The sequence below is a fragment of the Emydura macquarii genome, unplaced genomic scaffold (assembly GCF_026122565.2).
Source record: "Emydura macquarii macquarii isolate MOO-44397 ecotype Brisbane River unplaced genomic scaffold, CSIRO-AGI_Emac_v2 contig_1230, whole genome shotgun sequence".
Lineage (NCBI taxonomy): Eukaryota > Metazoa > Chordata > Testudines > Chelidae > Emydura > Emydura macquarii.
The window spans coordinates 7,546,295-7,570,966 of record NW_027131367.1 but is presented as its reverse complement, the minus strand read 5'-3'; the positions used below and the strand labels follow the sequence as shown (position 1 = coordinate 7,570,966).

At 40.0% G+C, this 24,672-nt stretch overlaps 1 protein-coding gene across 3 annotated transcripts in view; it reads right to left on the bottom strand.

The window, feature by feature from the left end:
- The window catches only part of TEX2 (testis expressed 2), a 118,574-nt gene extending 95,045 nt beyond the window's left edge, over positions 1–23,529 (bottom strand). The window contains exons 1-2 of one of the 3 annotated variants that reach the window (XM_067547356.1): positions 23,244–23,529; positions 20,173–20,405 (exon numbers count right to left, since the gene is read on the bottom strand). The gene's annotated coding sequence lies outside the window, so the exon portion shown is untranslated. Of the gene's footprint in view, positions 1–20,172; positions 20,406–22,587; positions 22,726–23,243 lie in introns of those variants that run through there. The other 2 variants (XM_067547357.1, XM_067547358.1) reach the window with 2 other exon arrangements.
- Positions 23,530–24,672: the final 1,143 nt, after the last annotated feature.

Genomic DNA, 24,672 nt, shown 5'->3' with positions numbered 1-24,672 from the left:
AACTTTTGAATAGCAAGAAGCAACATGCAGAAGTTTTGTATAATTATACAATCCCCATGTAACACCACTGGAACTAATGGATTGTCATCTATCATGTAAATCCATTACCTTTCATTAATTTAGTCCATCATAAAATAACAGGATTTGAAAATAAAACTAAATATCAGATTCCCACAACTACCCCACTCATGATTCTCAATAGGTGATTAGCAGATTAAGAGTTAAAACCCTTTGGAGTCACCATCAGATAATGTATTCCATAGTTAACATCTACTATTGCTCTCTTACATCTAATAGTCATTATTTTTAAATGAACTACACAGCAACAGTCAATAATTACCACCTCATGACAAGTCCACTAAATCTTTGTATCAGACAAGGGATCCAGTTACCAGAGGACAGAGCGTGCTCTCACAGATCACTTTCCTACAATGTTAAAAAAAAAGATCAGGCTGTGTCTTAGGTTTGTGCTACCAGCTGCAGTGGTTTAAAAAAAAAAATGAACTCAAAAACACAAAACAAAAAACCCCAACACTTTAAATACTTGGGAGCTTATAAGGGATAGAATACAAAGAACACAATAGAGACATACACATAGGGAATAGCTTCAGAGGGCTAAGCATACAATGAACTGAAATATTAATTAGCTGATATAAGAAGTCTAGTGTGCTCAAAAAAAAGCCAGCACTGGGAGACCACAGTATGCACATTACACAGCCAAAATTGTCCTTCCTTCCCCTCTATCCCTATAAGAATCCAACTACAATTCAAAGGGGCAGATTTTCAACAGACGTAAATTGACATAACTCTACTGAAGTCAATGGAGCTACAAAACTGTACACCAGCTGAAGATCTGCCCCAGAATCTTTCTATTGAAAGACCTCACACTTTAGGAAGAGGATTACCTCAGCAGAAGATTTTGGTGTTTTAAAATCTTCTAGTGGAAAGTAGTAAGTAATTCAGTGTCCCTCCTAAGGCTTTTCTCTCTTTTAGCTGTACCTTAAGAATTAAATACATACATCAAGGAAAGACAATTAAAAAAAAAATTGATTTCTCTTTCTTAAAAGACCAAACCTGAGTTCAAGGCACTGTTTCTCCTCTGGAAAGTTGATTTCATCAAGTACACCTAAAGCAGAGTTGTAGCCCCTTACTTTGCCATAGGAGTTAGTGAGGTCTTCAATTACTGCAGGAGAATATAGAACACTGAGCTCTGATCCTGGCAGCTAATGCCTCTCTCTCCAACTACGAAGCTGCAGACATAAAAGTATGTGATTTTTGCCCAGAGGATGTCAACATAAATAAAATAAATAAATAAATAAAATCACTCAGGTAACAGCATCTATAAAAGAGTTCTTAAAAATATCATCTGTAATATAGGTATTAAATATTCACATCCTTAGGAGGGCAGTTGTTTAGCTTCATTAAAGCAGGATTATGTTTTTTGTGAAAATGCTTTTAAAATGCAAAGCATGGGTGTTAAGTAATGAATTCTGTAAAGCTCTTCAACTGTTCACGAATGCTCAAATTCATGAATGAAAGATTCTATAGACGTGCAAAGCACTATTCTACTGTAATGAAAGCTGTTTCAAACTATCACCCAAGAGACAAGCAAGATGGGTTGCCCAATAAGAGAACAGCCTTTAAAACAAAAGGTCAAACAAAACTAATGGAAAATATGGGGACATTTTAAAAGCAATCACCACTAGTGATCTTTAGTGCAGGTACCACTGTATTTGAGGCCTTTATGAGTACTTCTAAAATTTTGTTTAGTGTTAGCTAAGTTTGTTTTGTTCTGCTTTAATAATGTGTTCCTCAAAAACTGTTTCTTAGCTTTTCAAAATTTGAAAAACACATTATTAAAATAGAACAAAGCAAATTTAGCTAACTACACGAAGTTCTTGTCATGAATTCCCCTAAAATTTTAAAGAAACTGTAAATCAGAGATGAAAAATAAAAGGCAAACATAGCACCTTACAAAGAGTAATGACAATATAACAACTAGAGGTAGGTGGAGAAAAATAATCCCATTTCACAGAGGATTATGAGATTTCAAAATTCAAATTTTGTTCCAACTTTAGAATGGAAATCAGAAGTTTTGAAGTTCTCCATAAAAGCAAATAGAGCCCTGGCTCCAGGACAGTCTGCCTGGTAGGCCACCCAGAGATGGGGCCCTGCAACACCGTGGGTGGCCAAGGACCTGCAAGCCTGGAGCCAAGATTCCCAGGATTCTGGCTCCCCACTAAGCCAGCTACTCAGGACCTAGATGCCTGGGTTCCCAATCAGCCCAACAGGCAGGTTGTCAAGGAGCTGCCAGAAGCCTGCCTGGCAGGTAGGATTCCATCAGAACTTCACTGAAATTGAGCCATCTCTAGTTGAAGTCAACAAGTTTCACACTCAGCCAATTCCAACAAATCATTTTTTGTCAGAATTTTTCTGACCGGCTCTAATAGCAACCCTTGCAGCTGCAGTGACCATTTGACAATGGAGAAAGGTCAACTTTAGATTAAATGTGGCTCTTGTGACTTGTTCCATGTAAGAGAAACAAGACACTACCTACCAAGGAATGTTGTCATTAGTTAACATGGTGCATTCAAACTGTAGATGCTGAAGTCTGTGTTGACAGAGTAAACAGATCTGTTGGAATCTGACAAGCCTGTTTCCATGTATAAATTATGTTTGCTAGCAGCAACCCATGTAATCATATAATTAATACGGTGATTTCAAATTGGTGCAGTTCAAGTCAATTCTCTCATTTTTCCATTTTGGAATTTCTGAGAGTAATATTTGTGTAAACTACATGGATATACAATAATATACAACACAAGATTAGTGTAGAATCTGTGTACACATGCTGCAAGAGGATTCTGAAAGACACACACTAGGAACCAATTTCAAAACACCCCCCCATCTATTTATTTCTGAAATGTTTTTAAATACTTATTACTCCCTACAAATCCCAACTGCATTCTGCCTGGCATGTTTTGTTTTCCACATTTGCAGATATTCCCATTCTTTTTCCATTATACATAATCCATGACGTTAAGTATGACTTTGCTACCACTCCCCCATAAAATATCATCGATGATGTTCCTTACATACCAGACCGGAGTATTGTTTCAGTAAAGCAATTTGGAAAGAAAAAGCTCTAAAAGAATAATATTTTACTGTATTTTAAAAACCTCATTTTTTACTCAATTCTTTTCAATCCCTCTTGTGAATAAATACAAGTCCTCTCGGCCTGCCCACATACCAGACTGGGCCAGATTCTGATTTCAGTTACATTTTGTAGATCCAGTTACTCCATTGGAATAAGTGGAGTAACTCCCAGTTTACATCAGTGTAACATAAAAATCTAGCACAGCATCTTTTTCCATTTAGCAAATGGACTTTTCCTCCTGTGATACTGTGGATGGCTGTTGTTCCTGTCATTCATAATTTCAGATTATAAATAGCATCTTTTCATTTCAAAATATCTGTTTACGTCATAGCACCAAGCCAATACAGAACGGTTCCACAGTGTAGGTGCTGGTTTCTCTCTCAACCTCCAAATCAAACCACAGTCCACAGTGAACTGGCTGGTCACATGCTGCTGGCTTCTCCTTGCTTCCAACTGCTACTTAGTACTAAGGGAAGCCAAGCCTACATTAACTACTTCCCAGTATTACTCTTCAAGGTAAGCAACTGCTGTAATTAAACACAGGAAATCTATCTGTTCACCAATGGGAGAGGAGATGACCACAATTCACTATTCAAATGTGAACCAAACTGAAAAAGTTTGAGACTCCCTGCAGTAATGGATTTTGACAATAAAATTTGAGGGAGAAGTGTTGTCTATCTAGAGGATTGACCACAGAAATGGGAGACAGGAAATTCTGAGTTCAAGTTCTGGCTCTGGTCCCAACTTTGAGGACTTTCTTAGGATAAGAAGGTATGTTTTACAAAATGTAGCATAGACAGGGCAAATTGTATTTAAGCACATAACTGGCTGAGGAGAACTCTATGCTCCCCACAATGTTGACCTTGACCACCTAACCTCTCTCTCTCTCTCTCATACACACACTTTCACTCTAACCCAGGCAGGCTCAGAGATCTTGAGCAAGTCACTTAACTTGCCTCACTTCCCAAAAATAGGAAAGATATTAATGAATCTACCTCACTGGGGCAATATGTGGGATTAGTCAGTGCTTGAAAAGAGCTCTGCAGATGAAGAGATCTACCAGTATTAGATATTTACTCTAGTACAAAAACAAAATATGAAAAGATTAAACATATAATGTAGGTATAAACTAATTTTTTTAGTGATGGAGGAATGGGGATACAGTGGTGCACGGTACTTTATTACAACTCACTCTCCCGCCCAGAGAGCAAACAATCAGCTCCTCTTTAATCTGATGAAAGATTATTTCAAACCTCAATGGATTAGTCTATGTTTGACAGGGTTGCCTGCATCACTGATTAAATTAAACAACATCGTAAAAGCTTTTTAATTTTTAGTAAAAGACCAACATTTTGGTGATGTGACTAATAGAAAAATATGTTTTCATAAACAAGAAAGGATACAATGTCCAATTTGGATTTAACATGTTAAAAAGCAAAGTTTAATAGTATCAAAACTGTATCAAAACTATATCATAACCTGCTTTATTTTATTCAACTCTGATGCTTAGTTGTTAAGGTCAAGCTACCTCTAGGTGAGTAGTACACGAGTATTTCTCCTCCGCCTTCCCCCCGCCCCAAGAGATTTACATAATAGGGCAAAACTCAAACATCAGTTTCACTTTAATAAAAACCCACACACAGATTACACTGAAGCATCAGTGTCTAATGCCATCTGCACTTGCTCTTAAATCTTTCGTTTCGTATAAAATTTGTTTTTCTTCCAAAAATTTCTGTGCTACTATCCTCCTCGAATCTCTTTTTTAAAAGGAGAATAATTTGCATGCTAAAATACTGTGCCTGTAGCACTGGGATGTGTGACCACCATATAAAAATATATAATTTATATAGAGATCAAATTCTGCTCCTATTTACCAACCAGGCAACCCTGTTGACAATAATTGTTTGCCCACTAAGTAAGCCAGGGCAAAATGTAACCCAAGAGGTCTAACTTTCACAAATTTAAATTAAAAAAAAACTACAAAGTTTTATTAATACATCAGTAATTTGTTCATCCACAACCACTACTAGGAAAGAGGCCTTCATGTATGGGAATAAATAGAATAGGGTAAAGGACACAATTAAAAATAAAGGGAGTTAACAATAAGAAACTACAAATAGAAATGAGCAGCACTGGATCAGTCACTAACTTTTTACTCTAAGGGACCCAGAGTTCAAATATGAAAGGTCACTGAAGAAAGCAAAGAAACTACAGTTCTGCAAACCGTAACTCAGATTACAGAGAACATGGTCTTTGCTCACAGTTATTCTTAACCATACAAGAAACTCCTAATGAGATTTGCCTCGTGCGGTTTTTATTCTTCCTCAGAACAGTAACAGAACTGTTCACTTACATTTTTTCACATTTATAATTATAGTTCTTATTTAATGCCATTCAGAGGATTATCAAACTGCAGGATTAATACTTTAAGACTCTTTTATATCTGATGACAAGTATTCCATTCATGTTTTTTTCAGTTCTCAAACACTCCCAGAAAGGGTGTTTTAAGGTTTTTTTATTTATTTATTTTTGTGAACTAAAAACCACATTTACAGAACCATCTAAATTGGTGTGATTAACAATCTGTGAACAGAATCGCACAACATGCACCATCACAGACACCGAGGTAGTCATCTAAAGACTTGCAGCAGAATCACTACAAAGAGACTGCATCAGCCCAGTAGCTTCTTTGTAGGTTAGTGCAATTTGGAATTCACATATTTTTATCACTATAAAGTCTATTTTAAGAAATCACAGTGGAAAAGGAAAATGAGGGTGGGGAGAAAGAAGAGGGAAGAATCTCTTTGCTCTCAATCTCTAATGAGCCAAAGTAAGTGATGGTGAACTATTCTGCAATACTCCCCACGAGTCCTGGTGAAGGGTGATTGCTCCACCGGCCCTCCCAAGACACACATAGTGCACCAAATCCAGCTCATCTGACTCACATGAACACTCCCACTGATTAACTATGGCCCACATTCTGTCATCCTCATTCAAGCAAACTCCCCTTAACTTCAATAGGAGTTTCTGCCATTCTTCCTAGTACAAACGTTTCCCTCTATTTGTAACTGTATTTGGTCACAGGTGAGTTAAAATCATTCAAAGTTTAATTGAAAGAAAAGCCAATGTTGTCTTTAATGAGCCGTCATCATCCTTGTTCCTATTATTTTTCTGGGTTTAACTACACAATATCATGCAGTTCTAACAATCCCACTCAAACTTGAAGGACTTTAAAAAAAGACCAGCAGTAGCTATTGCAGCAGTTAACATGGGTCATTGCTGCCAAAGGGTTTATGAATTACACAAGGTTATTTCTGCCTCACTTATTGGGGAAAAGAAAACACTAAACTGGTCTTAAATAAATGCAAGCCATACATCTCAAGATTGGCTTTTATTTTCTCTATCCTAAACGGAGATCATGTGTTCCTGAGCAAGAGTTCTCAAATTTGTTCCTAGCACTCAGTAATTTAACAAGAAAAAACTATACCTTTTTTCCCCATTTATTATTGGATGAACGACATCTCCTTTCGTTCACATCCTTGAGGCAGCTACTGCAATGGCTTACATGAAAAAGTAATTGTAAGAAAGTATTTAGTGAATTTTTAGCTTTTTTAATGGAATTTGGCAGCTGGAAATGAGAAAAGCCAGCACCATATGACCAGCCAGCTCTCCATGGTCCACAGCCCACAATTTGGGGACCAATGGTCTAGTGGGCCAGGATTTCCCAAATTCTGACCCTGACCCTGATCTACACTACAAAGTTAGGTTGATCTAAGTCAACCTGCATCAACATAGTTGTGCATGTGTCTACACCAAAATTTCTCTACCGGTGACATAAGTACCTGGTTACAGAGATGTAATCTCTGCCTTAGTCTCTCTGTGGGACCTTGGGCAAGTCACTGTACCTCTGTTTCTCAGTTTCCACATCTGAGAAATAAAGATACTTAACTCACAGGGATGAGATTAGGATTAACATAGTTAATGCAGTGCTTTGAACATAGACGTTACTGCAGAATTACTAAGGTAGTATCCAGAGGGGTAGCTGTGTTAGTCTGTTTTCAGCACAACAAGAAGAGGGGTTATGCCCAAATAAATCTGTTAGTCTTTAAGGTGCCACAGAACTCTCGTTGTTTTAAGGTAGTATCTAGATTCTGAGCTAAACTATCTGCAGAATCACATGGGCCTGACACTTCATAGTGATGGACTTGCGCAGATTATACAGATCATCAATGAAAAGTTATGTGCTTCCAACTCCTTTAAATTCCAGTTCATGGGGAGATCAATAGGAGATTAAGAAGAAATAAAAGCCAACTCTAAAGGGGCCTTGTACTAAGAACAGCAGGAAAATTAAAATTAAAAAAATCTAAAACTCCACACACAGTTTTCAAGTACCAGACAGTCCTCTGTGCAACATTTCCCTCATTTCCATCAGTTACACTCAGCCCAAATACCTAGATAATAAAATGCAAGCATACAGCAATATTGTAGCCTTACCTCAGGAAGGGGAAGGAGGGAAGAAAAACTGAGAAACATTTCCCAAGATTGGTAAAAATGTGAGCTAAAGGACCACATGGCTTTCTGTTACTTGATTCCCCCTACCCCCATGTACGGGATAAGAAAGTTTCCATCCAGGGAATTTCTTTTGAACTATTGTACTGGAGAGACGGATTTTGCTGAAGTGGGGGGATAAGGAGGTAAGGCAAATTAAGAGGCTCGGGGCTTGTCTACACTTACAGCGCAGCAGCTGCACTGCTGTAGCGTTTAGTGAAGAAGCTACCGATGCCAACAGGAGGGCTTCTCCCATCGGCATAGGTACTTCATCTCCTCAAAGGGCACTAGCTATGGTGACAGGAAAAGTCCTCCTGTTGTCAAACACTCTCCATTATCTGCAAATGGGGTGGAATGTTGAAGTTAAGAAACAAGGCTTATTCATGAAAAACTGCTCCCCTGCCTGCCATCCCAGAAGATGAAATAGTTTCTTCCTTATGGACCAAGAAAATACATGACATTTAACACCTCCCCACTCCCATACCCTAAGTAAGGTGGCAGAAAGTGATAGCAAAATGTCAGAGGGCTTGTCTTCACTTTGTGGCTCCGTCAACGTAATATACGCTAGTTATGTTACTTAACTGACTTAATGTAACTGAGATCGACATACCTTAGATCTATTAGCCGCACTGTCTTCACTATGTTATGTCAATTGGAGACGCTCTCCCATCAACTGAGCATGTCTTCCCCAGACCTGCTCAATTGATGCCGCTGCATCAATGGCTGCAGCGCCAATTTAACACCATAGTGAAGACAAGCCCAGAAACAATGAAAAAGTAGTTTTCTTCCACTATGATGAAATGTACACATGCCTTATACTGTAATGTGTTTACTAGTTTTAGCTTCCCTCCATTCAGCCCCAACTAACATGACTAACGTTAAACACCTTTTATTTATGGAGTGTGTTTTTCTTTTGTATCTTAGTATTAAATCTATTTTGTTTCAATAATCTGCCCACATTCCATAGTTATTTGTTTTATTAATTCTGAGATATTAATTCTGAGATATTCTTTTATATGTTGAAATCAAAATAAAACATTAGTACTGTCTAATACCTTTGGTGGAGAGCCTTGCATATAAAAGAGCGGTGCAAGAATTTTGTGGACCAAAATCTGTCACTCTTAGGAGACACCACTGAGAAACCAAAAAGCACAGAACTGAAGCAACTGTAACAAACTGAGCCATTACAGAGGCAGTGCATTTTTTACACAGTGCATAATTATCCCCGTGGAATTCCTTGTCACTAGACAGCACTGAGGCCAAGAGTTCAGTAGGATTCAGAGAAGGATTAGACACATATACAGATAACATCCACATTTACTGTATATAGGAATTTTTTTTTTTTTTTAAAAGAATGCAAATAAAACCCAAATGTTTCAGAGCATAAAGCAACTGTTAATCAACAGGAATTAACAACCTTTAGAGGAATTAACCTTTAAAGGAAGGTGCAGAAAACCCTGTAGCAGAATAATCTGCCCATAGGAAGGGCAGATTATTCCACTACAGGATTTCAAGCATTTTCCTTTAAAGACAGGCTACTAGACAAGACAGACCACTAGTCTGCGCTGTTATGAATTTGTGTTCCTGTCTGTGTACCTCAACTTCGTGATTCAAGCAGGATGTGGGTCAATAGCCTTTGGACAGTGTGTTATAAAGGGAGATATTAAAGTTCAATAATAAACTAGGATGCTTGCACAATAACTCCCATTTCCACAAGCATTTTTGTAAGCAGCATATTTATTGAAAAGGCAACATGGTCAAGGCTGATTATACAGTATCTACTAGGTGCTGAGCAGGCTCAGTTCCTACTGAAATCAACTGGGACTGAAGATGAAGCACATTATTTTAATCCCATCAACACAATAAACCACAGCCGCTAGCTATATGCATCTGAAGGATTGAACAAATTCAGTTTTGCTATCCACTTGGAATAATAGGCTCAAATTATGAAAGACTAGCAGGCTATTGTTCATGACCTAATTGGCAGAAATCCTCATAGTCAAGATGACTAAATTATTGTTGGACTGAAAGTCACACTCCCGCAGTTTCACTTTCTCAATAACCAGAGCACTGTGACATCCCTAGCAGGGTTTCACACCATATGTAATGTGCAGTGGTTCCAAGAAGATAATTGCAATAGGAAGGAGGGGGGGAAGCTAGGTTTTCTTTCCTGCAACTATTGTGCTTCTTCTCTCAGCTACATGATCCATCTCAGCATCGGTCATCTCTGACACGAGCAGGGTCAGGAAGTTAAAGGGAAAATTAAAAACTAAGGTCCTTGAAGGGTTTAAGTAAATTAAATACTTACTGGAGTTTTCAGCACTCACCAAAAGTGCTTTTGCCCCTTCAGCTGAAGAGGTGGCTTCCAGGGGGCAATAACGCTTGTAGCCACATAGCCAAATATTTTATGCACACACTACCTCCCCCCTCAAATCAGAGGGCAATTATTTTCCACTGTATGATGCAGCTCCAGTCAAACATTCATAAGATACAAACATACAGTGAAACAGATCTAAAGCCCCTTATTTTACCAGAAAATGGACCTCAACCAGCAGAGAGAGCTCCTGTCCAATCCTCCAAAATCAAATCATTCCTCTGGGCTGCTACATTAAGATAATGCTCATAATTCTGAATTCTGACTGGCTACATCTGGAGAGGTAAAATGTGTAGGCAGATTTCATTCTGCAAATGTTAATCAACCTAACTGTCTCCACAAGCCTATAGTGGACAACTATACAGTTGAAAATGAAAGAGAGTAGGTGGGAATATGTAGCCTACATCCCTGTTCGTCTGCTGAAGTCATAGTGCAATAATTTATTGATCACTGTTCTACTATTTAAGATCAGCTACTATGTATGCAAGTTCCTTGTACCCCCCTCACTGCAAATCTTTTATAACTAGTCTAATTTGAGACCGATCCTACAAAGTCGTACTTGCACCAATAGCCCTTATAAATGCGATTAGCCCCAGTGACTCATTGGTAGGCACCTTGTGTCCAGTCCCATGAAGAATTGAGCCCTTCAACTTTCATTCAAGTTAGTGGCACATTTGGCACTCAGAACTATGTAAAATCAGACCACTCATACATGGCCTGTAAAGTGCCATGCAGATCTACAGTGCTGTAAAAATAATCAGTATTTCAAGAAACTGGGTCAAACCTAGGGCCTCAGCTACTAGATAGCTTCCATCTGATCAAATACATCCCCCGGATTTTCCTCCCTCACCCCCAGTAGAAATACCAAGTAATTAAAGCAGTGCTGAGAAAGCATTAGTTATTTTTTGTCTTGATTTGCCTGGCAAGAAGTTAAAGAATGGCAAAAAAGTCACCAGATGGATTCCAAAGGGCAATATAAAATAATTGACTTAGAGCCACATCCTGTCTTGTTCAATTACACTAGGTATATTATACAGGCCATTCAGACTTTGATACATACTGCCAGGCATGCAATCTACCATAAAATGTTCTACCAAGTAGAGTAATTTTTATGAGCTCTAAATTCGATGTGCTGTTAAAACTAACTACTCATTTCCTCCTACATCTCTATGCACCAGGAGTGTGGTTGTTTCTGTAAGACTAGTAATTGCTGAGCCAATCTATCAAAGTTGTGGTGCACAGGTGGCAGCAACAGTGGCTTGCAGCACAAGGTAAACACAGCAACACTGACTGACATCTGAGAAAATCATTCAGTCTCATATCTCTTTGACCAAGTTCCATTTCCAACAAAACAAGAAGATATAAAAGAGAAATTAATAGCGTGGGCCGTGGGGGACTGCTCATGGAATACAACAACATTCCCCTTATACCCATCACAAGTCAATAGTGACCAAAAGTTGGTAGTGTAGGCCATGGAACAGCCATCCTACATGGAATAACTAAGTTTCCATCCAGTTCTTAGCAGAGTGTGTGACCACATCACAAAAGTGACCACAACTGACAACAGTCCTTCACAGCAGCCTCAGCAGCATGAGACGTGAACGGAGCATGCTGACTCAACTACCTACTCACCTGTAAAAAATGATCCTGCTAGGTCACCAATAGGTATTTTACCCAGAAGATGTGGAGGGGAAGCTTGCAGTGCCACTACCCATGTTGTACCCATTCAGTGGATAAAGAAAACTTCACAGGGCTGTCAAATCACAAGCCGTATATTCACTAATTATAACCACTGTGGAATCCAGTCACAAGAAGGGAGTAAACAAGAAGTACAAGAGGGAGAATAAAAGCCAAGGGCAGTTGGCCAGAAGTAAAGTAAAGTAGCATTCGGGATACAGGGGTTTACTCACTGTTAGCATTCCTACAGTTAAGCATTTGTTGGCATTTCCATTACAAGCCCAAATCCGGTTTGAGAGTTGTATAACTTGGCCTTTTTATTGAAAAAAGTCTGCCCCAGGCTGAAAGTTGGCATACAAGGTCTCAGAGGAGCACAGATTTTACAGGGTGTTGTTTGTTTATTAAGTATTAATTTAGCTCTGCACATTTTAAAGGCATCAGATGGCAGAAATAACAGAAGTCCTTACAGTTAAATACTGTTTCTGTTCTTATAACTAACGTTTTTAAATTGATATTTTCAGGCACTTAATCTATATGACCCTGATCCAAAGAATTGCTGTGCATGGTACTTTAGGGTGCTTATAACATACTATGAGATATTGAGCACCGTGCAGAACTAGGCCTATTGTCACCAAAGAGCAATGACACAGTTATAACAACACAGTTACTTTGCATGCACAGATAGTCTCTTTCCTCTAAGCAACTTTCTTTCTATGCTTTGAAAATTAGGTATGTAATAGCTGCATTGTTTTTATAGTCACAAAATATAGTATAATGGTACTGCAGGGACGGCTATGGTATTTGTTCAGAATGTTTATTAAAGACACAATGAAACCTTTATTAATAAACATTTTATTCAATCCACAGCCACCTAGGTCTTAATATCCAATCAGACTATTTCCCTTTGATCCCGTTTCAATCCTGCCCTCAAGTCAAAGTAAAATGAAAAATATGAAATGATAGCAAAAGAGAGCTATGGAAGTTCAGTGTAAAAACCGCAAAGTTCTTTACAAAGATTAGCTTATCAGGTCTAACACAGCTATATAGAGAGAAAGACACATAGGGATCACTACATCCACCACTGAAATGCACTTACCAATGAGGTGGAACACAGGCAATACTATGCAAAGGGTTGGGACAGAAAGTGAAAAATACCAGTCAACTGAAACTGCAGGGGGACATTAAAGAGACAGAATGGAATTACCTGACTTGGAATGTTGCCAGGCCACTGTGGGATAAAAGCGCTCCACTAAAAGTTCCCATGGAGGTAGTCATGTGTTTTTGGTTGTTTTGTTCTTTGGTTGGTTGTGTTTTTCGTTTGGTTGTTTTTATTTATTTATTTATTTTATATTTTGGTTGGTTGGGTATTGTCTGGACCTTGGTTTCAGATCTCAGCCAGAGGATAAATTCTTCAGTCTTTAAATCACAGAGATGTTTTGGTGTTCAGAAGTTTCTAAAGAGTGGACAATCAACTCTCTCTCACACACCCCTCCTCTCCTCCCCCACCCCCCTCCCAAGCCTAGCCAGAAAAGAGTGAAAAAAGAGTAGACCAAAACCCAGCTTACAACCTTCGTACTATTTGGTTTCAGTATTACATATTAAATATTCTTTAATCCAACTAGCACCATTCCAAGGATGCAAGCATCTTTTTTGCCAAAATCTCAATTCTTCTATCTGGCCACCAAAACACAGACTTTTTAGTTTCCCAACACTAATTCCCATTTCTGAATCTTAACACAACAAAAACTACATTATTGCAGCTCTGTATTTAAATTTCACATCATGAATTCATTTCAAATCATGGATAGGCTACATTTATGAAAGTTATACTACTTTGTACTTCTAGCCCCTTCCATCCAATTTCAAAGCACTTCACAAACATGAATCACATTTCAACAATCCTGTTGGAGAGTATGAGACAAAATGTAAACTAAAGAATAGAGTTTAAATGACATCTCCAAGTCTGGAGATTAACCTAAAATAGAACCCAGATATCTTGACTCTCAGTCCTCTGCAGCCACTAAACCTTGGCAGTGAGAATTATTTAGCACTGTGAAGTTTATTTTTTTTAGGAGATGTATGCCCAATTCTTAACCACAGTAGACATTTTCAGGTCTTTTTACAAACTCTCTTAAGCTTGACCCATGCCCATCTTGGGATGCCCTCAAATTTGCAACAGTTATACAGTTTCTTTTCCCAGTTTCTTAAGTGCCATAGGAACAATCCTGCCTTCACAGGACAGCCAACTAGAACCCCCACTAGTGATGGTGAAAACCTAATTGCTGCTCTTCTACCATATTATCATCATCATCCACAGTAGGGTCAAAGAGCCCACCAGTGGCCAAACCACACAGACAATGGATAGTAGAATGAGGTCAAACAAACCCAGTTCATGAAACTATTAATCTACACCATCCCTCTAGGCTTTAAGGGAAAATGCCAATGTCTGCTATTTTATCATCTGTTCCTCAGTCGCCTCTTCATCTAATACATCGAGTCAGAGAGTAGTACAGTAGAACCTCAGAATTACGAACACCTCAGGAATGGAGGTTGTTCATAACTCTGAAATGTTCGTAACTCTGAACAAAATGTTAAGTGGTTCTTTCAAAAATTTACAACTGAACATTAATTTAATAAAGCTTTGAAACACTACTATGCAGAGGAAAAATGCTGCTTTCCCTTTATTTTTTTAGTGGTTTGCATTTAACACAGTATTGTACTGTATTTGCTTTTCTCCCTCCCCCCTGCTTCCCCTCCAGCTGCCTGATTGCGTACTTCTGGTTCCAAATGAGGTGAGTGGTTGACTGGTCAGTTCATAACTCTCGTGTTCATAACTCTGAGGTTCTACTGTATATTGGCCTGTACTTTTCACAGCAGAACAAGGTACCTCACTGTTTTAAAAGAATTAAGGTGCAAATGGAAAGAAAGTATGATCTTGCAGTTAATGGATAGGGATGGGAACTGGGAGATCCAGGAGGCAAAGAAACTGAGGATTAAATTGCCCTCTTTCCCCATCTTAATTCTCCTACCTCCTCCAAGATATTAATGATAAACTCAAACCAGAACTAGATCTGATCTGACTACCACCAGACTTTCAGCAAGTTTCTATCCAAACCCTACAGGTTAGTGACCATCTCTGCCAAAATACATGCAAGACTGGCACTGTTCATCACTTCACAAGAAATTGTTCAACCACCTGGCCTCCTTTTGTTCTCAAAGAATTCTCTGCTGTATTTCAGACTTTTCAGTATCTTCTGATTGGGAGAAGCCTGAATATGGCCCAGCTGTAATCCATTTGAGACATTTTTCAAAAGCAACCTCCGACTTTGGATGTCTCAAGTTTTGAGCACCCAATTTGGGACACTTGGGCTTCATATTCAGGGGTGCTGATCACAACCAACTCCAGTTAAAGTAAATGGGAGTTAAAAGGAGGCCACAAAGTGTCAGATTAGACACCCAATATAAGCAGCCACTTTTGGAAAATGTGGGCATTAGCCGCTAATGGCCACACTCTACTACAGCATCAAATTGAAGAAGACACCTTAATTATTTCCCTAAATAATTAGATATGTAAATATGGTACTATGAAAATGATCTGATACAAAATACACACCAAGCCATGCATACTTTGATTTTGTCACAAGAATTTTGTTGCATAAGAATGCTCAGAATTTATTGCTAACATACAGTAGCACCATTTCAGAGGCTGCAATACAGTTTCGGCACTTCTGGAAGAATTTAAACAACTTCCAGTAATTACTTTCACCTGCCAGACAACAATTAAAGATTTTTGCCAGTTTGGTTTTATTGTTTAATATTAAAGTCATTAAAAATGATTTTTGCATATTACCATCTGTAACACAGAGCACGGGGAAAAAACTGAGCATTATGAACTTATTAACATTTTTAATATTGTGATGTTTGTATTAAAAACCAAAAAAAGTCCAATAAAATCTTTAATAAAAAACTTCTTTGCAGAGAAGGGAAAGTTTCTCCTGTCTCTCGGGGTGACTCACAATCCATCCTGACAGTCAGTTTTCCCTCACTTCTGCCTCTCCAAGAGCTTCATCCCATCACATACTTACAGTATGCAAGATGTTGCCCCATTTGCTTTCAACTCTATTTTAAGACCAATTGATTTAAAAAAAAAAGATGCATATAGGGACATGGAAAGTTAAAGATCCTATTTTAATCAAATATATGGAGTGAGGGGACGACAAAAAAACCCTGTGATTGTTTCTCTAGCAGCTTTGATTTAAGGATCACAAGCAGATAAAGTTAAGCCTCACAACATTCCATGTATTATTATTGCCATGAGCGAGCTAAGGCATAGAAAGGTTAAGTAACTTGGGTTCATGTGATCTTCACATGTTCCCTTTCTTAATCTAACCATATGCCAGACAGCCTTAAACTGGAATGGGCCCTTAAGCAATATAATCCAAAAAACAAGTTTACTAACTTTGCTGGTTTAAAGTGAAGCTCTCCTACCAGTATTCTTTTGGGCTGTCCAAATATCTAGTTATATGGATAAACCCTCTGCTTTAAACCTATTGACTGTGCTAAATTAAGGACAGAGGCTTCCATGAAAACAAGGGGAGAAGAAAGTTAAACAGTTTAAGAATAAATAACTTAAGATTCTGATAAAAACACTTTCTTATCAGTACACTACAAATACTTTAAAGGTACAGTAATCAGAATTGTGACTCTTGGGGTTGGTCAAGAAACTCACTTTACACACCAACTGGAGCACAATACAACCCTTTCCAAAGAGGATGTCAGTAATTGTAGCACCACCTTAAATTAATACAATTTTAAAATTAATCATTAGTATAACAAGTAATTGCCTTGCACACAGACATTAATTATATGAACAGTGTGCTACAGGCATAGGTTCTAATTCCAACTCTCACCCTAAATTCACAGTGGGAGATTCAAGGACTTCAGCTCTGTCTCAGGTTTCTGGAATATGTTTGCACACTGCTTTGAACAATTACAGTGCTATAGAAGTGCTAAGCAATAACGAGACAGAAGCAAAGAGATCAAGTATAACTGATCTGGTCATTTTTATTCCTGCCTCCTCCTCCCAACAATGTAATATCCAAATCACACAAGGCAGTTTCCTTATTCCTCAGAACATGGACGTGATAGCTAAAATCCCTCATAACAGTTTGATGTTTTCACTTAAGAACTACAAGTCTGAGAATCATCAGCATGCGCAACTCTGCCTGCTAGACTAATCAGGGAAACCAGGTGGGTGAGGTATTTATTATCTTTTATTGGACCAGTTTCTTTTGATGAAAGAGACAAGCTGTCACTACACAGAGCTAGCTACACAGAGCTCTTCAGGTCCACTAGGCTAACTTGTTTGTCCCCTCTAACCCAAACACAGAGCATTTTAATTTCATTCTTCCAATATTTATTAAGAGGACTGGTGGTGTGCCAGTAGGTACACTACATACATTATAGAATATCTAGCCGACTACAAGCAGAAAGTAATGCCTAAACTAAAGGTGCTACACAATGGCTCACTTTAATGTACTGATAGCAAAAAATACCAGATTTTGTATAAAAGTTCACACTTGCTAAGAATTAACTCTGTGCCCGGGGGGAGGGAGGGAACGGACGACACGACACAACCCACACCTCAGCATCAAGGCAGAGCAAATAATCTTATATTGACGCAAATAAATTTTAAGGAATTGAGCACTGAAAATAGTGTACCTCTCAACCACATGGCAAGTGAAGCAAAAATCCACATAGTTACAAAAAGGTGAGGTTTGTTTAGATTCACCAGAAGATTCAAAGCATTAGAATCTCTTTGATATGGAAAGGAGAGCATGACAGAGTTAGATGTTGAAAGAACAGTTACCATGAATATTATCATCAGTGCCAACCACGGAGTTTGCATTTCTGGTTTTAGCTCTGGATTTAAAAAAATGTAATTAATGAAGTCTAAAATAGAGGGAGGGAAACTGGGGACTGTGGGAATTAACTATCCTGTTTTTAACAGTGGAGTATTTCAAACAGCATATCATAAAAGAAATACACATGAAGGAAATTAAATATTTAGTACTTACCACCAAAGTATTTTGCAAACAATCACCAGAACATCCTTTAAACATTTGTTAGGTAACATTTATTCACAGGAAAATATGTACTGTACAGTTCAGACGTATGCATTCTTCCTGCAAAGGTGGTTAACTTATAGATACAGAGTTTCTATCAGTTCATTCAAATGATGAGACAGCAGATATCTACATACACAGGCATGTGAGCCAAGCTATTAGGCCATACGCACAGAAATATAAGAGTTAATGTTGGCTTATGAACAACACTAATAAAATTAAGTGAAATTATTGAGATTTCTCAGACACTGCATCACCGCCCAGCTTTTAATATGTTTTTTGCACTATATCAGGCTCTGAATTTAGTACTTTTCACAGGAAAAAAGGAGTGCCTCAAGTACATGTTATTTTCTTAGACAGAATTTTGTTATTGAGCCGATTTGGGACATCATCACAGGAGGCTTTGCCCAGCCACAACTAATGAACTGTAGGGAGTTGCAGATGTTCAGTATCTCTCAAGACCAGGCCCTTTGGCCCCAATTCAAGAAAACACTTACATATAGGCTGCAGTGCCACCGAGTTCAGTGGGACAAGCACTTTCCTGAATTGGGATCTTTATGATGAGGACTTTCAAGTGTTTATATGTTTACTTCTCTATCTGAAATACTGAAATAGTTAATTCTGTTCTAACATCTTGTGGTGGAAAGTCAACCCTATTGCTTTCAAAAAGCAATCTACCACAGTCGTCAAACACAGCATCGCTGAAATAAATTTGATATTTCTTTACTACCCAATAAAAACTAATATAATGTAGAATGGAGAGAGGAAAGCAGGTACAATATAGCAACCAGAGGGATAGCAAGTCTAAGATTCAGGTTTGAAGCAGCTAGATGCTACAAAACCAAACTCAAATTCCAAAAGGGTTAAACTAATCATTTAACTAATCCAAATTCCAAAAGGGTTACTAATCATGTAATCCTATCGAGGTTGTACTCGATGATTTATTAAATGCAGTTTTTTGAGACCTCAGTAGAAAAACCCAATTCTCCCTGCTCTAAGTGTTAAAAGTATTCTTTGTCATTGCAGAGATAATTGCACTCTCCACCCCAGAGATGCCTAGATCTCAATGGTGCCAGGTTTACGTAGGTGTAAATGCTACAGAATCAAAGGTGCTTATTCATGTAAGTGCCTGTCTGCACACACACAAAGTAATACAGAGAGAGTGTTAAACTGAAGTGATTAAATCTAGTGAACGTTTTCAGAGGGCATAATTGAAAATTTAAGCACAGGAAACCACACTTTTAATATGTAGGTGAAATTTTTAAATCTGAAAAACCAAGATGGATCTTACAGTGATTAGTGCTGCATAAATACCAAAGGAGCTGAATTTACAGCTGTCATTTCTCCTTCACAGCATTGTCACCTTGCATTTTATATCAAAGTGGTGACAACATGAATAAGATCAGTTGAGCATACAGAGTTGCAAGTCTGGGATCACCAAACACAGTTAAAAGTTATACTAGATCAAGGTTTAGACTCTTTCAGAGGAAGCCCTTTCCTTGGATGGAAGGGTCTCCCACTACCTACTGGGCTAGAGTCATCCCTGCTCTCTTACCTCCCTCATCTGCCCTCTCAGTAACAAATCCTAAACATCCCTGACCTGCAGTAATGTTCTCTGTACTTTTCTGCATTGCATTGTTCCATGGTCCTTCTCTCCTCTGGAAACAAAGGAGATATTGTCTGTGTAAACTGCGATGATGCTTTCATCTCCCAATCTCTCTTCTTTATAGCATATTATTCAGCCCCTTCCTAACAATTTCCTTAAAATCCTTCTGCATTTCCATCCTTTAGTCTTGTCTTCCCTGCTGAATACCTAATGTAGAAATCATTCCCTTCTAAAATAGTGTATAAATACAAGCAGTGTTACTGAACTAAGTTTATCTTTTTATTGTATCTCTCTACACCTACATTATCCAGCGCACCTCTCCCATCAATATGCTGTCCTGCCTGAAGCACTACATGATATTGTATGGCTTTTTAGAAGAAAAATATTTTGGACCATACCATCTTCCACTCAAGGATATCAGAGTGCTTGAGAAGCATCCATGAATTAAATCTCCCAACAACCATTGTTATCACTATTTCATCAGTGGGGAAAGGGTGGTGCAGAGATCTGAATGACTTGAAAACTCATTAGTGATCACGGGCAGCAGGGCCAGAAGCAGAACCCATATCTCCTGACTCTCAGTCTTTTTTACCCACTAAACTTTGCTTCAATAATATGCTCCCTCCTCCAACTACTCCACCATATTTAAAATCCCACTAGATCTTCAGTTCCATTATTTACTTACCTGTACCATATTAAGAACGATAGTAAGATGAAGCTTGTTCCTTCAACCTCTGTAAGGTATGCCTGAAGTGGTGTGTATTAGTTTTAGAATGCAAACACATCGGGGCAGAGACTATCTTCCTCTGTGCTTGCTCATCACTGGGCTCACAACCAGTCCTCAGTAATTCTCACACAGCTCAAAGTTACTGGCTTTCTGGGCAAGCTGCAAGACTTACTTCTTTTCCCAGGTTTTGCCTAAGGGGTTGAATGAGTGGAGAGGTGAGAGCTGGAGTCCAGATGGATTGACAGAGTCACAATTATTGATTATCAGGAAGGTTTTAGTGTGTAATGTTTACAAATCTATAGCAGTAAATAGTCACATCTAATAAAGGGACACAATTACACTTTACCCTAATCATTGCCCTTCTCAGTAGACTAATATGTTACTACACATTTCTCCTGATGACGTTCTCTTCACAGTCTACCTTCCTTCATTTGTTCCATATTGTTCTCTTCAGCCTTTAGTAAAGTCCCTAACCCACCTTAGTGGCATGTAACACAAAATATTTCTGTCCATAATTATACAAATTGCTCATCTGTCTCACTCCCTATTCACTACACCTTTTTGACTACATCACCCAGCAGCTAACTAAACATTCTCTTGTAGCATTTGAAACTCGAACGCTGAAGTGGTAAAAATCTGAATGTGAAGCTAACTATAAAGCAGAAGTGCAAGTGACTTCTTTATCCAAAAGAAATGAAAAAAATAAACAAAGCAAAGACAATTAATGTGTATATTTTAAATTTGTTCATTTTTAGTAGTCTAAGGTGTTCATATTACGTAGTAAAAAGTTTGTTTTTTCCTATTGTAGTTAGTAGTGTTCATTTAAATATTCTCCCACATTCTCTATCTATGACCAAGAATATGTTTACTTTGCATCTGAAATATCAAATTAAATTATATGATTCAGATGGGAACAGTTCTTGGCCTATGACAAGAGTCAAGTAAATTAAAAAAGTCATATTATAATTGATAGAAAGAGGCAGATTTAAGCTGCCAATCAGAATCATTAGAACAGACCACTATACCTGCATAGACGCTCAATGAAGGGTCACCCAAAAGGATCAGCTTGCAGAATAAGGTTTTAAGTCAATCAAAATAGATGACATACATATATTACGGCATATCACAACAAACACTTTAAAGGCTGACTTCTTTATTTCACAAAAGCTTAACTTTACTTTTTTCTGCTAAAATTAGAGTGCTTATACCACTCAAGTAAATACTCTATTTTTTAAGAAAAGCAATCAAGTACTCACTCTAAGAAAATCTGAAGTTATACAAATATTTTCACTTTTAAAAGTATATAAAGTTTTTCTAAATTCCAGTTAATGTTAGAACTTGTTGTATAAAACAAGCCAGTAATATTGTGCAGTTGTTTTGGTTTTTAAAGCCACTCAAACAAGATCTTGAAAGAGGCATGTGTGGAGACACACAAGTGTGACAAAGCATTCCAGTAGGAAGGTAGGTTTTATGGACTGGGATTTTCAAAGGTGATTAAGAGAGTTCGGCACTCAGCTCCAACTGAATTTTAATGGGAACTGGGCACCAAGCTCCCATGGGCCTCTTTGAATCCCAGCCACAGTTCTTAACACATTTGTGAATGAGGCACGTACACTGTCAAGAAGAATGGACCAAACATTTAAAGGGAACTTTGTTATATTTCTTTTTTTTTTTTTTAAAGTTGCAAAACCCAATTTTAATCCCAACTAGAATAATCTTCCTTGGATTTAAACACGGAACTACAATGGAAGACCAGTAATACAGCAGTACTGAGCATTAACTGCAGGAGAACCAGAAGGCACAACTGACCAAGTCTAGTTTTACTGAACAAACCAAGTAAAGCACTAAAACAAAAAAAGCATCAATACTGAAGAGTAATTTAATTTTTTTTCAAAGTTTCAATGATGGTCATTTGAAGTGTTGTTAATAGAAGAGGCCAGGAAACTTGTTTTTAAAGTAGGATAGTTTGTAAGATGTAAACAGTGTCCCTGTCAGGGGACATATCCACTGTATAATGGTATCAGGCCAGATTCCAATTTCAGTTACTTCTGATTTACACCCCAATGTAACTCCACTGACTTCTGAATCGGAACTGACCAGAACCCAGCCAAATAGCAAAAATGGCAATCCTGACTGACCGGCTCATCGCTCACCCGAAGGCAACCATCCAGCCCTTCCCCAGTCAGTGCAAAACAGAGCAAGAAAGTGATCAAGCCCCGCTCCCTCTGTCTGCTCTCAGCTGTGGCACGCAGCGTACTCGCCATTGGGTGACCACACGGCCCAAGGTGATCTACCGCGGGATGAAAACTGGCTCTCGGTCAAGCCCTCTCTCCTGTTGAGGCTGTTCCCTGCATCCCCCGGCCGGTTACCGACCTGCCAGGTTCAGCTACTCCCGGCTGAAGAGACAGACGCCGGCACAGCCTTCCTCCCAGCTCCGCCGCTGCGATCGATCCCGTGTCCGCCTCCTTCCCGAGCCAGGGGACACACCGGATGACGCGGCCTCACGGCCAGAGGGGAGTTTCGACGGGAAGGTCACGCCACCGGCCGCCCCCCACCTCAGCCAAACCCCAGCCCCCGCCACTGTCCGCCCAGATAAGACCCCCACCAAAGCCCCTCACAGGCAGGGCTTGCCCCCAGAGCCCCCTGCACCCCGGACAAGCTGTCACCCAGACCCCTTCCCCCCTCCCCGCCTCTCCCCTCAAATTAACACCGCTGCCCCCGTAACCACCCAGCGGCCCCCCCCCCCCCGCCATGGGCAGCCCCAGGGGCAGCTGCGTATCCTCCCCCCAACCCGCCTCAGGCCCAGCCCGCCTGCGGCTACCTCCCAGGCCGGAGAGCTCCTCCTCGCCCAGCCCCGGCGCCTGTAGGAAGCTGCCGGGCTCCAGCGCCTCAGCCCGGGCTCTGCAGCAGGCGCTGAGCGCTCCCACCGGGCGGGCTGCAGCTGTGTGAGGGGGAAGGAGGGGGGCAGGGCCCAGCCCGAGGCCGCGGGGGGGTGAGGTGAGGAGCCAGCCCTGCCCCGCGTATCTTACCTTATCTCCGGCTCATGGCACTGCCCTGCCCGGGGTGGGGATGGCACCAGCGTCGCCCTGCCCGGCTCCTCGCGCTCAGCCCCGAGCCTCGGCGGCGGCAGGGGGAGGGGAAACGGCGGAGCTGCCTGACGCGGCTAATCCAGGCCCGCCCGGCGGTAGGCTGGGCCTAGAGCGGGGCGCTGAGCGGGGCTGTGTTAAAGGGGCAGGGCCAGGGCGCGGAGAGCGGCCCCGTCGGGGCGGCAGGGCTGGGCAGGGGGGTTCTGGGCAGGGGGGTGCGCGCGCTGAGTTGCAGTGTATGGGCGGGGAGCTGGGCTCCTGTGTAGGGAGAGGGGGGAGCTGAGTACCAGTGTCGTGGGGAGGAGGTAGGCTCCAGTGTATTGGGGCTGGGGTGGGAGCTGGGCACGGGCACCAGCGTAGTGCTGTGGGGGGAGCTGGGCTCCAGTGGAGTGTGTGTGGGAGGGGACGTGCATGCCTTTCTAGGGGGGAGGAGCTGGGCTACAGTGTAGTGCAGTAGGGGGGAGGTATGTGGGAAGGAGCCACATAGGGAATTGAGAGTGGACAGATTGCCACAGACAGACACAGGGCAGGCCGGATAGACAGTCAGGAAAAAGGGAGTGAAATCTATATAGAGAAAGGAAGAGGTGGAAAGAGCCGTACACTGGAAACAGGGATAGAGAGAGAAAAAGGAGGGAGAATGGCACAGAAAAGACTGTTCTGATGGATTAACCGCTGCAGGGCTTTCCCCCTTTACTGGTGGAGCTGGCTGAAGAGTTAAATTGGGGGCAAAGTCTACTACTCTGTTTGTAGTGGTGCCTAGCACAATGCAGACCAAATGTTGGTTGGTTCCTAGGCATGACCATGATAACAATAATCGATATCGGGCTCTGGTATTTTTGCACATAAGAGCATGAAACTCCATTCACCAGACTTCTGCAGTTCCTCATTACTCTCAAGTGTTCAGGGAACAGTCAGATGTCTGTGAAAGTGTTTGCAAATCCTAAACTGTGGTAGGAATGATCATTTGTTCAAACTGGAAGATGCTCTGTGCGCTAGTGTCTTGTTTAAAAATTTTAAACCATGCAGTCAGCAAGCAGAAACACTAAGTAGGGCTTGTCTACATGGGGAAATTTACCAGCATTACTATATTCCTATAATTATGTCAGTACAATTATACCAGTATAACTCCCTATGTGGACACTCGTATTTCAAAATGAGTGCCTTTTTCCTGTTTAGTTTATACGATTTACACCAAAACAATTTAAGCTAAATGAGGGAAAAGGCACTCATTCCGAAATAAAAGTGTCCACATGGGGAGTTATACCAGTATAACTGTAGTGGCTAATTATACCAGTATAGTTATGCTCGTAAATTTCTCTGTCTAGAAAAGATCTTGGGTCACTTTATTAGGTGATATGTCAAAATGGCAAAT